The 14,085-nt window shown below is 30.9% G+C and overlaps 1 long non-coding RNA gene and 1 pseudogene across 1 annotated transcript; one reads left to right on the top strand and one right to left on the bottom strand.

Annotated features, from left to right (window-relative positions):
• Positions 1 to 3,813: 3,813 nt before the first annotated feature.
• On the bottom strand, positions 3,814 to 13,705 carry LOC114376717 (annotated as a pseudogene).
• LOC114376718 lies at positions 4,733 to 7,658 on the top strand. The gene is made up of 2 exons (XR_003659013.1): positions 4,733 to 5,182; positions 6,573 to 7,658. It is a non-coding gene; the product is annotated as an uncharacterized LOC114376718 (long non-coding RNA).
• Positions 13,706 to 14,085: the final 380 nt, after the last annotated feature.

Here is a 14,085-nt window from a genome sequence, read left to right as displayed (position 1 = left end):
TTAGCTATAGCTTTTATAAGCAATTTTTCGTTAGCTGCTTAATTCTCTGCCACTCACTACTCTCGGAAGGTTGAACTTCATCCACAAGATGTCTATGTGATGAAGATCAGTGTTAACATTCTTATCATTAAGCCCCACAAAGTCATGCCACCACCGCATTCTTTCTCTTTTATTTGTTTATTTATTTTTATTCATTTGCCTTTCTATCTTTCTCTGGATAAGATGACAGCAAGTTATGAATTCTATGTGAGTCACTCATAAGTATAACGAGGAAACGACAAGGCAAAAATGGAAAATTCATTCTAGTAGCTTCTTCTAAAATGATGTGGACACTGCTTATGCACTGCAACGTTTCTAATCTCCCCTGTTTACTGATTAATAATTGTGTACTTAGTACAATATGCTATTCTGTAGCTCCATTATTTGTCCCAACTTAACTATAACATCATCCATTATTGTAATGTTTATCATAAAGTTGTTGCATTTTTTTAATACCTTTTAAGATGACGTGACTCGTGACGGTGCACTTATGGTTTAGTGGGCAATTGTGATTTTTTCACCTCAATGATCCAATAAAAATAAATAGTTATTTAAATAATATAATCCAAAAAATATTTATCTCAATAATATAAAATATTATTCACGTTAAAAAATCAATTTTCTTAGAATCGTTTCTTAACGTGAACAGTATTATTTTTTTTTATCATAATTTAGAAATCAATTTTTAGACTAATGTTTTTTTTCTTAGTTTAGAAATCAATTAGTTCCGAGGAACTCATTTTTAAATTAGGTTTTTGTTTTCTTTAAGACCAAATTGAGAATAAGAATTGATTTTTTTTTTGTTTTTCTTTTATTTTTTTAATCTTTTAAAATTTTTTTCTATTTTTTCTTACAGTTTTTTTTTAAAAAATTTGTTTTAATTTTTTTTATTTTACTAATATATATATATATATATATATTAATTTGTAAAAAATATAATTTATCTAGAATAGAATTTAAGAAAAATACATATATTTAAATACTCAATTTAAATATAATTTAGTTAAACATTTATGAAAAATGCATATATTTAAGTGATATAATTCTTTTACCTAAAAAGTTTAAATAAATAAAATATGTTCAATTTTAATATAGAATGAATATAACAATGAAATTAAAATTTTTAATTTATAAATCTTGTATTTTTTTCTTAAAGAAACTTGGTTAATGATGTTGCTTTAACTTTTGTTTTTTATTTTTATTGATCTTTTGTTTTTAAATATATTTAAGATATTAAAATTAAGTGAACCTAAAAGTAGTAAAAAGACAAGAGAACTAATTAAATTTCATATATAAAGAATAATTACACTTTTTTTAGGCATGAATAATTATAATGTAGTAAAATAAAAAAATGATTTAGTAAAGATAATCAAGGTTATTTAGTGAAAATAAAACAGTGATTTAAACTATCCAAGATAATAAAATAATAATGTATTATTAAGAAAAAAGAGTGAAAATTATACAAAATTTCATTTAACAACTTATTAGATTTTTTTTCTATACTAACATATAGATAATTTAAAAGGAAAAAATTAAAAAAAGAAATAACAGAAAAAAAAAACAAAAAAAAAACTCAATTCTCATTCTGAATTGAGTTATAAAAAAACAATAATCTAGTTTAGAAATTGTTCTCCCAAAAATGATTTCTTAACGTGAACAATATTTTGTATCATTGAAGTTAATATTTTTTTGTTGCATTATTTGGATAAATATTTATTTATTTTATATTATTTGGGTGAAAAATTCGGGCAATTGCTTCCACTAAATTTATTTATTCTATTTATATATGTAATAAAAAAATTACCCCTATAAAAAATAGGTATTGTTTCTATAAGATGATTTTTCAAATATATATAAAAAATATAAGAAATAAGAAATAAAAAATAAAGAATAAATTAATACTAAATTTATCATTTTATTATTTTAATTTTTAGATTTAATTATCGTTTTGGTCTTATTTTGTTTCTTTAGTTTTAAAAGGTTCAATTAAGTTTTTTATTTTTTAAAACGAGTTCAATTTGATCTTATTTTTCTTTTTTCATCTCCGAATATTTTTTAAAAAATGAAACCCAATTGATTTCACTTTAAAAATAAAAATCTAATTAGAAATTTTAAAAATAAAGAGACTAAAGTGAATCTAAAATATATAAATTAAGAAATCAAATTGAATCCAAAATAATAACCTAATTTTTAATGCTCTAATTTCTCTAATAGACATTCAACATAACACAATCACTCATCTACTAACTTATATTACATGTTTTCATTTGAGTGATTTCATCTCAATTCTCAAATAAAGCAAGAAATGGATTAAGATAGTTTGTTATCTAAGATATTTATATGTAATTGATGTTGTGAAGAATAAAATGCGCAATTACATGAAAAGATAGATGATTGTGATTATTTAGTTACATAAAAAAAATATTTTTTTATAATATTGACAATCAAACAATCACTAAACATTTCAATGAAAATATGTAAAGAACAATTATAATTTATAAAAATTTAAATATTTTGGATTTTTTTTATGAGATTATATATTTTTATAAAATCTTATAATATTTTTAGTTTATAGAAATCCTATTAACTATTTCTTGCTCTCACTAAAAAAAATTCAGCATCCGTCACTGACATTGGACATGACATAAATTTTTTTTTTTTTTTGAAGTGATCATGACTTGTTTGAAAACATATCGTATAATGGCTTGAATAAATATCTCTTAATTACTAATGTTCTGTGAAAGGTGCTAATGGGAATATTCCACTATATAAAACTGTTTAAAAAATTATATAAAATACAATTTGTTTATTATGCCACTTTTATGTACTAAGATAATCATAACAATCCAGGTACAAGGATGAATTAAAAGAATGTTGATCACATTATGAATACGTGTTGCACGCTGTTGAAAGGGCCCATTGTATTGTTGCATTTTCAATACTATACAAATAAAAAATAATATAAAAATATTAACTAACAATACTTAAAAACTTGAGCAGTGTCATCGTTAACTCTCATAACTTTCGATCAAAACCATATGATTTAATTATAGAAAACTTATGAAGCATGGATACCTCAGTCTCTTATTGTGTCCGGTGTCCGACACGCATCCGTGTCAATGTTCGATACCGACACGACACCCATATTACGTTTTATATTTTGAACATTATAGATATTCACGTGTCCGTGTCCGATGTCTGTATCGATGCTTCATAGTAAAAAACAAGTAGAGAACATTAAACACTTTATACCACCTTATTTCCATCAAGGAGATTTTGTTTGGTGTTATCTTCTTTTGGGATGATCCAACAAGTTAAAAGCTAATGCCAATCCGATAATGATCAAGTTTACACAAACAAAGTCCCTTTCCAGTTTGGCAGATATGCCTCCGAACACTACAAGTAAGCAGCATGTGTACAAAAGGGAACTAAAAGAACAACAAATAGAAGGAGCGTGAAACTACCCAAAAGTCGTCCTATATACCGGCTACATAGGTCATGATAGGTGATTAAAATGCTAATAACATTTAGAAGCCCCCCAAGGCCACTAAACATCTGTTTGACTGGCAGCTGCCGTTAACAGTATTGATGTCAGTGCCAAACAATTCCTAGTTCCTTGGGGAAGCAGCTCCTTCCATCAAAAGTTGTTTGCAACAACTGGTTAAGGTTGTAGGGGAGATGCGGGGAAGTTGGCTGAGGAATGTGAACATTGTGATCCTCATCAACAAAGAAAGCATGAAGAATAATTTTGAAGGTAAAATGGAGCAAAATATATTCTAAGATAGAAAGTTAACATGTAAAAAGAAAATACAAGTGTAGTTCGTACCAAGGGTGTTTAGGGAGGATTTATCTAATTAAAATAAAATATAGGAGAATAACCTAAGCTAGTTCGATTTATCCTATTTTGTAAGATTTATAAATGAGATAACAAAAGTTGCACGATTAAAAAAAGATCGATATATATTTTAAGTGAAAAAAAAATAATTAAACTATTATCCCTGTTACTGGATTTATCTCCTCGGCCATCATTGAACTTTGTCCTAAGTTAATGTTGCCTTGTGGCTGAAAATATACAAAAACATAACATTAGTTGAAACTGAAATTAAAAAAAACATTCAAAACAATTAATATTAATATTAAGGTTAATATATATTCTTGCTACCCATCCATTTATACTATATTAAGTAAAATGATTCAAATTGTTAAATTACTAAAATAATTTTATAATTTAAATAAAATTATAATATTATACATCATATTAATAATGATATTTTTATTATAACATATTATTGTTAAACTGATAGTGTATCAAACTTAATAAGTTTTTCTTAAGACCTATTATCTAATTTATTTAACTAAATAGATTTTTTAAAAAGTTTGAACTTCACTTATTTATTAAATGAGTTGGATCATATGGACAGAGTCACATATTCCTTTCATCCTTAATTCGAGGGATTAAAAAAATAAAATATTTATTTTTAAAATCTAACCATTTTATATTAATGGAGAATGTTAATGCACACATCATTTTTTTTAGTATGAATATATTAGTAAATAGTACTACAAATATTTGGACAAAGGAATCATTAAGTTTAACATAAGAATATTATTCAGTTTTAAAATGATCATTTTTCTCTCTATTTTCGTTTCTACCAGAAGACACTCTGATCTTTCCTCTCATAAATATTAAATTATGAATCATCTTTTCTTATAATGACACATTGACAAACTCATTAAATGGGATAAATAAAACTACAATTATCAAACCCTCAAGCCCGTTAAAAGTATTACTATACAAGTAAGACTATGTGATTTTCTCCGGTAAAAAATCAAGACGCAGGCTAGCATGCGGGACCTCAACATATGTCTCCCACGGAGTGAAAGGTTTTATGACAGTAGGATATGTGTTTCTTTGAGGATGCGTGTAGGTGCGCAGATCATGCACCACCTCGTCCACGACCCATATTCCCATGCTAGACGCGCCCAGAAAATCAAAAACCTCCTCGTGCATGCATTAATTCTTCACCAAACCCACATAAGAGATGAGGCCCTCACGTTTTCCTCTAGCACCAAGCTCACCTCCACTCTTCAAAGTGATAAAAATAAAAAGGGTCAGGGCTACTGAGTTATGTATATGTATACGGTATATTCCTTTCCTCATAACTTGAAATTTAGAACATGTAGCTCTGTTGCCATCTCATTGTTTTTCCCTTTTATTATCTTCACTTTTGCTTTGTTGTGTTTAAACTTTAGACACCTGTGATATAAATTTTGCCATGTATTTCCTGTGCACTTCATGATATTCTCGAACACTGTGATTTATTCATCATTATTAGATCTGATTGTGATAATAAACTTAATTTCTTCTTCAAATATGTTCAAACACTATTCTTTGATGTTGTTGCATGTGAAGATTTCGTGTCCTAAATATTAATGTGCAGGAACGAAATATAAAATAAGAAATTGTTCAATTACCAAATGCATAATCTTTTTTTATTTTATTTCAAAGATCAAATATAAAATCTAATAACTTTTCAAGAAAGAAAAATATATTTAAACTAAAATTTAAATTTTTAAAAAATTCTCTTGACAACAACAATAATTTCAACTTTTTTGTTCTTCTAAGTTTTTTTTTAGTTTGGTCCTTATATTATGTTTGTTTTATTTTATTTTTTTATCCTTAAAATAATTTAGATAACATATTAACAAGTTATATCAACACACTCTTAGTTGATCTAAAAAGTATTATAAAATTTATCACTTAATATTTCTAGTTAAATTTAATTTTAAAACACAAGTTAGGTATATAATTGATGTAAACACAACATTTTTTTATTTCAATTATGCATATAATTGATATAAATGACATTTTTTGTATATAATTGATGAAAAAAGACAATGCACATAGGTTCAAATGTTCAAACCTTGCTTCCAGTAAAAAAAAACATGCTGAAGATTTCACAGGGATGAATTTTGAATTTTTTACATTTATGAGGATGAAAAATATATTTTAATTTATTTTAAAATTCTCAGAAAAATTATCAACAAAATTTCTTTCAAATTTTAAATCCACAAGAAAGTTACCTACAAGTTTCAAAATCTGCATAAAATTTACCTACGAATTTGAAATCCACTAGAAATTTAGGCATAGAATTTCTTACAAAAAATTTTCAGTTATTATCCACAAAAGAATTACATTTGAATTTTTCTCAACACATCCCTCACGCCGCATTACTTTTTGGACTTGGTGCTTGAACAACACCTATTAATCTTGGTACCATCTACTTAGAATGTGAGTTTAGACTTAACTCAACCCCAAAAGTTAACTTAAGGGATGAGAGTTACTCCTCACTTACATATTCTAATTTGATTTTATTTTTAGTTAATGTAAGACTTAGGTTTTTTCCCACACACCTCCTCACGTCCCGCATTTCTTAAGCTTGGTGCGTGAACAACAATGTGGATGATTTTTTTTTTTTATTAATCTTGAATATGAGATTTAAATTTTTTCTAATATTTTGAAACACAATCAGGATATAACATCTAGCATCCCAAAAGATGATTCGGACAAAAAGTAAATTTTATGACTGCCAGTGTCCCCTTTAAAACCTCTGACTACCATAGCCTGCAGTATATTATCTTAAACTATCAGAATATAATCTTCAGATTATGATGACTACAACGATATAACAGCAGATTAGCATTGACAGGTCAGTTTATAAGTGGTCCAGGGAAATTGAGTAAAGTAACAGGAATGTTTTGTTTGGCAGGGGACTAGGGGGGCAATAGAGTGGGGGCGGGGGGGAGAGAAATAGAAGGGAAATACTGTGGGTCCCATATGAGTCCCACACTCTCTACTCTAATTTAAATATTTCTCCTCTATTTCCAGCCTCTCTACCAGACAATGCTAATTTAATGAAAGTACATATTTTCTGAACTCAGCATTGTAGGGTGGACTACCTTTATAGGTGGTCCGTGAACCACTATTAATGACCCTAGGGTGAATGATGTTGGTAGTCAGTCTAGATCCGCTCAAGGCCATGGCAAACGGTGGTGGTGCTCGATCCACATCCACACAAGGCCCGGACAAACAATGGTGGTGCTCGGTCTAGATCCGGTTAAGGCCACTACAAACGATCAAAGTGGTGCTCATGATGTTCTCTCGCGTTTCCAGATCTGATCATAGAGATCCTCATCCCCGCCTTTGCTGCTACAACTCTTATTATTTACTTTAATTATTTTTAGTTTGTTTGTATCGTTTAACTGAAGAATTAGGAATCTTCAATTTTCTTGATCTGTGTATATGTATTTTGGGAACTTTTGATATGTCAAGTGGATTCATGGTTTGATTTGTTCTTTGCTGCAAGGAACCATGTGTTTGGTTTTTCCCCCAACTTCTGTTTTGAGCTCCATGTTTTCAAGCTAATAATGTATTCTAATCCACAGCACCATGAATTATGAGAGCATCAGGTGGACAATCGGTGTTGGATTGATGTCCCTACACAGTACATTACTCACAATGTGTTTGGGTTATTTGTTTTTTTATTGCTTGAATTATTGTTTGGAATTTGTTGATGAACTAATATGGAAATTCTGCTATTTAATTTTTAGATTTTGAATCTGGGTTTGCTTTGATTTTGATTCATGGTATAGTAACTCCGGCAGCGCAGCAACCATTCTTAGCCAAGGTGGTTCATAGGGTGAGGGGAGAAGAAGAGGAACGGAGAAGGAATATAGTGTAGAGAGTGCATGATAAGAAGACGCTCCATAGATTAATCCAAGGGTCATTAATAGTAGTGCATGGTGGACCACCTGTGATAGTGGTCCACCCTAGAAGCCGTCATAGTTCAAATTCAAACTATGAAATAAACACAAGGGCACATATCTAAATGTTTTACTTTTCATATGTAGGAACTTCAGTAACACTTTGTCGGAGCATGAATCTGTAAAACCTTCAAATGGTTAACGAATTTGAAACAAATTCATCTGCTTATACAACAGTTCTAGAAAGAGTTGCATATATGATAAAGTAGAAGAACTTAAAAAAAATTAAAAAAAAAAATTGGCAAAGCAGAAGACAATGTAAATTTAAAATAAACCTGAGTAATTTGCTCTGCATGGCTGAAAATATTTTTGAAGATGCGCCGGAAGTAGTTAAAGAAAACTGCAAAGTCGTACAAGGAAAAAAGAAAAGAATCATGACGATGAAGAAATATCTTCAAGTAAAACTTTAAGTTTTAATATAAAGACTTACCGTCACTTTTGGTCCATTAAATTATACTTTAGTTTCGTTTGGTACATTAAGTTTAAAAAATTTTGTTTGGTATATTAAGTTTAAAAAGTTTCGTTTTGATCTTTGATGTTTTCGAAATGGGAGAAGATGGTGGTGGTGTGTGCTGGCGATGGTGGGCACATGGGTTAGGGTGACTGTTGGTGTTTGGGGAAGGAGTGAAGTTAGGAATTAGGGTGTTTTTTAATTTTTAAAATAAAATAAAGGTAGGGATAGTTTTTAGCTGTCACTATGTTAAATTAATTATTTTAAAATTTAAAGCACTAATAGAGCTAAACGCTTTAATCGGAAAACACAAAAGAGTATCAAAATCATTTCAAAAACATAAAGGACAAAAACAAAACTTTTTAAACTTAATGTAACAAAGCGAAACTAAAGTATAACTTAATGAACCAAAAGTGACATTAAGCCTAATATAAATCCATTAAGCATTAACCTAATTAAGAACAGTTTGTCCATTGCAGAACTAAAGGCTGTGTTTGGTTTAGGGTGGGAGGAGAGAAATAGGAGAGAAATTTTGTACTTTAAATGTGAGACCTACACCTTTTACAATCTACTTTAATTAAAAAAATTATCTTCTATTTCTATCCTTTAAACCAAACACACCCTAAGTTTCCAATACAAACTACCTACCAAGTAATATCCTGATTAAACTGCAAGCTAAAACTTGTTTCTTTGGGAATTCGTTGTCATTTAGATCGAGGTACAAATATCTGTGAGCTTTACAGATGAAGAAAGTTCAGCATGATTTTTATACTGGCATCTGTAATCTTGTTCAGGATCAGGCTTGGCCTAGATTATTATACTTACCATGCCATATCTGGTAACAATAGCAAGTCATGTATCAATCCAAATATTCAGGTTTTTTCAATGCCCTGGTCATATTAATATAACAAAATATTGGGATAAATGTAATAGATACCTAGATGAGTATAAGGTCAAACCACATAACGTGAAAATGTAAGTGCTATTGGAATAAAAATATAGCTCAAGAATAGGCATATCTAAAGATGTTGATTACCAGTCTAATCAACCTTATCAAGGAAATACACAAAAAAATGTGTTGTGATAAGCAATTCCTCGTATCAATTTCTAAAGCCTAGACAATTGACAAATCAAATAGTACTGAGGCTCCACAGTTCAATAAACCTCCTGTTTGGAAAGCATATTTTAGAAGAGGGCATGGAATGTAGGATTCTGCCATGGGGCTTTATGCAGGACAGTTATTCAGTTATGTAGGACAATTACATATTTAATTATGCAAACAAACAGTTATTTAGGACAGTTATATATTTTCGTTTTTATTGGTGTGGTAGTGTTAGGAGACAGGGAGGAGTGGTATTAGGCAGTTTTATGGACAAAGGTAATCTTCGTATGAGTTTCTGAACTCTGGGACAGCAAGAGATTATTGTGGTAATTTCTGTAATTTGGTGTGAGTAAATCCTATTTTCTCCTATTTAAATAGCTGTTCTATCATCAAATGTGAAGCATAAACAATCTTAATGAGATTTATGCACAATCATTATTCAGATAATACCCATCAGCTAGTTAGCTGGAAAGTCAATAAGTGATTAGGAAACAGAACACTATTTTTTGTTAATGACTGATATTTACTTACTATCAATTGTCTCCATAACAGTCAGCTGCGTCCAATTTACTCTACGAGATACAATCCCCAAAGCAATGTTCCGGACCTGCAACAAAACAATATGAAATTATAAATTTTAATGAGTACATTAAAGGAAAATGAATAGGTTAAGCTTAATAGTTTAAGTTGAATTGGGTTATAACTGGCCATTGAAGTTGTTGATGGAATGTCCAATTTTACTTCCAATTGTCAAAGAAGTTTTATTGATTCACATGTTTACTTCTATCATCTAATTGTGTGTTGCACTTGGCTAATATTTAGGCCAACCTTCCCACCATATTATGTTAAATTGCTAATGTCCGGTCTTTCTGAAAACTATTTATTGCCTTTCCTAAATCTAATCCAATCATCAGTAACAACTGAAAACTTTACTAAACAATACATTATCTAATTCGTGTTTGGAGGTACTTCAAAACTGTAGAAACCAGAAAGATATCATTTAAAGCACTGTTTACTTTCCCATAATATCCATAAAATTGATCTCTTTGCGTCCCTTAAATTCTTCAATGAAGAGCATCCAATTCACAAATGAAATCAGTAATGCTTCTATTTTCTAGTTCATTACCATTCATATAACAAACACAACATCCAAAACCCTGATTTCTTGTAACATGATGCACTGTTGGTGACCCTGATTTAAACACATTACTCAAACTAGTAAAGAAATCATCAACAATAGTTAAAACAACAAAAATAGACTTCATCAGTGATCAGCCATATCTATCAGAACAACATCCCCACCCTCACATGCCGTGCATGGTTGTTTTAGTAGTCAAGAAAGGTAATATCTTTGAAAAATTTAAATCAAGCTGTGTATTTTTCAAATTCAGATCAAAGCTATGCTTGTCAAATTCATACATTTTTATGTAAAACCCCTTACTTTCCTTACCTCATCAAAAACAAGACTGATAAACCTCAATGACAGTAAAAGTGTAAGCACAATTTCTGACACAGAAACACCTATGTATTTCAGAGGGAGCATAAACCATCGCAATGCAAATGCTAACTGTTCAGGGGATGTAGCAGTGAGGCAGGGACTTGCACTTTGAAATACCTTCCAAAGAAATGCAGACCAAATTCTCAGAAGTCGTAATCATAAAATTTCTGTTGTTTTTAGGAAGCTTACAGGATATGGTTCTACCCAATGTCCAAAAACACAAGTAAAATGAAAAGAAAAGGCAGAAATGTAGAAAGCAACTTACTGTAAAAGTCAAACATGCAACAGTGCTTGCTACAGATAGGCCTTTCCTGGTAAAGGTTAATGGACCTAACTTCATGATTGTATATGCATAACCTGTTAAAGATACTGGAAGATTAGGAAGCCCCATCATTGCAGGTGGTGGTGTTCTCAACTGAACAATTGCAGGCACACCATCTGAACCCAATCCTGATGTTATGAATAATAATTCAGATAGCAAATAAACTCTTCCCAGTTGATCCTACAAATGAAAGTATCAGGAAAATTCCCAAATCAACACATCACTTCAAGAATCAAGATAATAACAACTTAATAAATAGCCAACAGTCAAGTAGATTTGAATTAATACAAAGGAAAAACCCAACTTCGTGATGATAAGGTACAAGCTAGCTCAAATTGTAAATAAGCATTAAGAATGAGAAATGCCATGTGCTGAATCATGAAAAGAGGGGAGAGGAAAGAGCAATTAACATGCTGATCAAAAAACAATAATGAACATCAGATATGAAACACAATGCAAACCTTAAATGACAGATTAAACACCCTTGGACTATTAAATCCCAACTGGACCCTTAAATTAATGATCAACAACCAAATATAACTAAGCAAAGTGAACAATCCATCTATATATGAGTCTGATCCCACTTCCTGTGCTAGACAAGTCAAGGATTAACAATTATTTACCGTCCACGCATTTCTTTGGTAGAACCCAAATTGAAAGCAAAGTCAGGTACACTACTAATCCAAATTGCATAATTATGTGTGACCTTGCCGGTAGAACAACCAGATCTAAAAGCCATACCTGTAAAATCAGACTGATTGATCACAAAAAATCACAAACACGCTTAAACCAGGAAGCCGAAACAAATAATTCAAATATTCTAGCTACAAATGAATCTACTAACAACTGCTGAAATATAAATCATGATTTATATTTGACAAGAACTCTGATATTGAGCACTATGAATAAAGCCACTGTTACCAATGGTGGATGAAGGAAGGCCAAAATTTTGCCATATAAACACATCATTATGGCCTAGGGTGCCACCATAGCAGGCCTCCCTTCACAAATTGCCTATGGCAGTTGGCAAAAAATCCACCATGCCATTCCGCCACGGTGTTGCCATTTAATAACAATGATGAAAAGCAGTCAAATATGTATCAAAAACAACTTCACTACCAGCCAAACGGTCACATCAATCCAATTCCTTAGCTGATGAAGAAGCAAATGATGATTTAGACTTGTGAAACAAACAAAATTTGGCTTGCCAGATTATTTAATCTTATGTTTCGAAAACTGGCTTGCTGCATTTTTCCAAATTAAGGACTATCACAAAGACACAAACTACAATCAGCAGATGCCAACCAAAGCCGAGGTTTCGCAAACAGACTTTAACATTTGTATTATGAGGAATAACACTCTCAGCTCACCCTCTCAGTTCACACATTATAATCTTTAATTTCTCTGCTAAAATGATGTTAAAGAAAGAGCCATCACAAGTTTGTATATAAATTTTTTTAATTTATGATGGCTTAGTGCATGTTTGGATTTCAGTTGGAAGAGCTCAAAAGTACTTTTTATCTCCAAACCAACAATTTCTTCTTCATTTTGTGCATTAGAATTTGGAAATGTGCATTGGAATTTGCAAAAAAGTACTTTTCCAATTTTTATCCAAACACAGCGTTAGTGTTACTGGATATCAGGTTACAAAAAACAAAATCATTATTTCATTTTCACATTCTTATACAAAAATATCACAAAACACTCCACTCCACTCCACAGTCCAACCATACCATAAAACCTAATAATCAAAATTCAACTCAGCTCAAAAGCGTTAAGTGGCAAAAAATAAAAACCTATAAAGTATTTATTCAATTAAATTGGTCCAACCATACCATAACATGAACACCTAATATCAAAACTCAACTCTGCACAAAACCTATAAAGTGATTTTACTTGACTAACCAATTTGACTCGAGGGTCGATGGAGTGAAGAAACGTGGCGGGGGACGGAACAAACTGGCCAATCGGACTGGCGGTGGCACCGGGGATTAACCTGAAAACTTTATCGGCGGCGAAAGATCCTGCAGGGATCCACTGGGACCAATTTGCTGGTTGAACGTTACTATCACCATTTGAAGCTCTAACTCTGAGTCCGAGCCTGGTGTTGCTGGACAAAAGGGTTTGGTACGGCCTGAGGATTGCGGAAGGGCGTTTTGGGAAAAGCGCGGAACTTGGCGGTGGTGGGAGAGCGAGCGAAAGGAAGGTGGTGGCGGCATGGTTACAGTTCATGAGGTGGGTGGGGTTCTCTCAATCTCTGTGGTGTTGTTGTAATCATGGGAACAAGTTGGCTCAATGGATAGTGGTAGTGTAGTGCTACTCTTGGTTCATGTCGATTGTCTCGTTGATACAGATAATGACCAAATCAGTTAACCATGGAATGAAAACTTGGGACTTGTAACAATCTTCTCTGGTCTTTAAAACATTTTCTGCATGGAATTAGAGATTTAGAGTTTAAGGTAAATTTGGATGTTCTGATTATCATCTAATTTGGTTGTTATTTAAATTTAACTTTCAACTTAAATCATGAAATATTATATTTTTAACGTCATTTTTAAAAATATTAGCTAACGTAATTTTATATAAATATTTATATGTTTTGTTTTTGAGTTGAAAAAAAATGATTTATAATTTTTTAGCTTTATTATTAGTTTTTAGAATAAAAATATCCAAAATGTAAATAGCATCACCTCAAAATTAATTTTGTAAGATCAGTTTTACAAAACAAATGTTCATCCAAAGATACAACGTTCTTGAACCAATATGCCACCATTGATGTCGTTGTTGATCCCTTTGCAACAACACTTCACCATATAGCCTATGACATCACAACGACATCCATCTAACTT

Source organism: Glycine soja, chromosome 11, assembly GCF_004193775.1.
Source record: "Glycine soja cultivar W05 chromosome 11, ASM419377v2, whole genome shotgun sequence".
Classification (NCBI taxonomy): Eukaryota; Viridiplantae; Streptophyta; class Magnoliopsida; order Fabales; family Fabaceae; genus Glycine; species Glycine soja.
The sequence above is the reverse complement of the archived record's forward strand: the minus strand, read 5'-3'. Positions and strand labels throughout refer to the sequence as shown.